Source organism: Geospiza fortis, unplaced genomic scaffold, assembly GCF_000277835.1.
Source record: "Geospiza fortis unplaced genomic scaffold, GeoFor_1.0 scaffold248, whole genome shotgun sequence".
Classification (NCBI taxonomy): Eukaryota; Metazoa; Chordata; class Aves; order Passeriformes; family Thraupidae; genus Geospiza; species Geospiza fortis.
The window spans coordinates 18285-20893 of NW_005054695.1; the positions used below are offsets into that span (position 1 = coordinate 18285).

Genomic DNA, 2609 nt, shown 5'->3' on the forward strand with positions numbered 1-2609 from the left:
TTTGGGATTTGGGATTTTGGGATTTTGGGGTTTGGGATTTTGGGATTTGGGGATTTGGGGATTTGGGGATTTTGGGGTTTGGGATTTTGGGGTTTGGGGTTTTGGGATTTTGGGATTTGGGGATTTGGGGTTTTGGGGATTTTGGGGTTTGGGATTTGGGATTTTGGGATTTTGGTGTTTGGGATTTGGGGATTTGGGGATTTTGGGGTTTGGGATTTGGGGTTTGGGGCTGGGTGTGCTCAGGGAGGAGCCGTGGCCTGTCCCATCTCACCTGTCCCAGGTGTCCCTCTCCCCTGTCCCCACAGGAATTCCGGGATTTCTCCCAGGGTGGATCCGCCCTGATCCCACCCTGGGCCTGGGGATCCTGCAGGGCTGGAATTCCTGGGATTGTCCTGGGATAGCAATGGGATTGTCCTGGGATAGGAATGGGATTGTCCTGGGTTAGGAATGGGATTGTCCTGGGATAGCAATGGGATTGTCCTGGGATAGCAATGGGATTGTCCTGGGATAGAAGTGGGATTGTCCTGGGATAGCAATGGGATTGTCCTGGGATAGCAATGGGATTGTCCTGGGATAGGAATGGGATTGTCCTGGGATAGCAGTGGGATTGTCCTGGGATAGCAATGGGATTGTCCTGGGATAGCAATGGGGATTGTCCTGGGTTAGGAATGGGATTGTCCTGGGATAGCAATGGGGATTGTCCTGGGAGAGGAATGGGATTGTCCTGGGTTAGGAATGGGATTGTCCTGGATCCTGTGGCCCCAGCATTTCTGGCAAATCCTTCTTTGAAAAATTTGGGGAATTTGGACGCATGAATAAGAAAATCCTGTCGGAATTCTGATTCTCCTGCTGCTTTTCCCACTTTTCTCTGGGATGATCCCACTGGGGAGGGAATTCCCGGCGGGAATCTCTGGGATCCCAATTCCAAGGAATTCCCAGCCTGGAATTTCCCCGTTCCCAGCTGGAAAATGGGAACGTTTAAGGATGGAAATTCTCTCCTTAATGAGGAATTAATTGGGAAAGATCAGATTGCAACTCCTCATTAATATTTAAATATATTCAGGAATATTTAAATTAACTCATGAATATGTGAATAATCATATGAATATTTAAATTAGCCCAGGAATATTTCGGTCGCTTCCCAACAAATAAATCTTGGAATTTTTCCCCTAAAAGGAGGAATTTGAAATGGAAAATCAACAATGGAGAGATAATTAATGAATGATTAATTAATGATTAATTAATAACGGGAGGATTCGCTTGGAAAATCCCAGGAAAAGTTGAGAATTCTGCTCCTGGATTTCCTCTCTGCATTCCCAAAAAAATCCCAGCCCGGGAATCTCAGTCCTTGTGTCCTGAATATTCCAGCTGGGAACAATTTGGGAATAATTCCCGTGGGAAAAGAGGAAAATTTTCAGGAATTTTCCTGGCTTTAATCCAATGAAACCAGAGAATTTGAAGAATTCCCATAAAATCCTGCAAATTCCTCCCGGAATTCCAGGTCCCCCCAGGGAAAATTCACCTGGAACTTGACCAAAATTCCAAGAAATCCACAGAAATTCCCGGAATTGCCCCAAAATTCCAGGAATTCTTCCTGGATTTTTTCCCAGGCAGCCTCTGTTCCCCATTTTTCCCACTCCGGTGGAATTTTGGGATTCTCCTTTCCTGCTTTTCCTGAACCTTTGGAGCTCCAAACTTCCAGGAGCAGGAATTTGAAGGATAATTTTCCCCCAAATTCCTGCAGGAATTCCACAAAATTCCCCAAATTTCCCCCCAAAAATTTCTTTTCCCTCGGATAAAAAAATTCCATCTGGGAGGCTCTGGAATTCCTGGAGCTGCTCCAGGGGTTTGATCCCAAATTTTTCCCAGAGCTGGAGGAACTTTGGGATAATTCCTCAGGGATTTGGGACAAACTCCAGGAATTCCCAGTCCTGGATAATCCGGGAATGACCTCGGGGTGGGTGGGAAAATCCCAATGGGAATTTCGGGGAATTACCGGGCATCAAAGGGATCCCAGGGCAGGGAATCCCGGGAAAATTGGGAAAACCGGGAGAAATCCCAGTGGGAATCAAAGGAATCCTGGGAATTTCAGGGAATTCCAAATTTGAGAATGATTCCCAGGAAATTTGGGAAAAGCAGGAGAAATCCTGGGGGGAATTTCAGGGAATCCCGGGAATTTCAGGGAATTCCAAATTTGGGAATGACTCCTGGGAAAATTGGGAGGAATCCCGATATTTTCAGGGAATTCCCAGCCCGGGAATGACTCCTGGGAAAATTGGGAAAAGCGGGAGAAATCCCGGGGGGAATTTCAGGGAATCCCGGGAATTTCAGGGAATTCCAAACTTGGGAATGACTCCCAGGAAATTTGGGAAAATTGGCAGAAATCCCGGTGGGAATTTCAGGGAATCCCGGGAATTTCAGGGAATTCTCAGCCCGGGAATAACTCCTGGGAAGTTTGGGAAAAGCAGCAGAAATCTCGCTGGGAATCAAAGGAATCCTGGGAATTTCAGGGAATTCCCAGCTCGGGAATGACTCCTGGGAAATTGGGGGAAATCGGGAAAACAATCCCGGCGGGATCGGGGCCGGGAAATTCCCGCGGGGGGGGAGCG

At 47.3% G+C, this 2609-nt stretch overlaps 1 protein-coding gene across 1 annotated transcript in view; it reads left to right on the forward strand.

Moving 5' to 3' along the window:
- The window catches only part of GATAD2A (GATA zinc finger domain containing 2A), an 18270-nt gene that overhangs the window by 365 nt on the left and 15296 nt on the right, over positions 1-2609 (forward strand).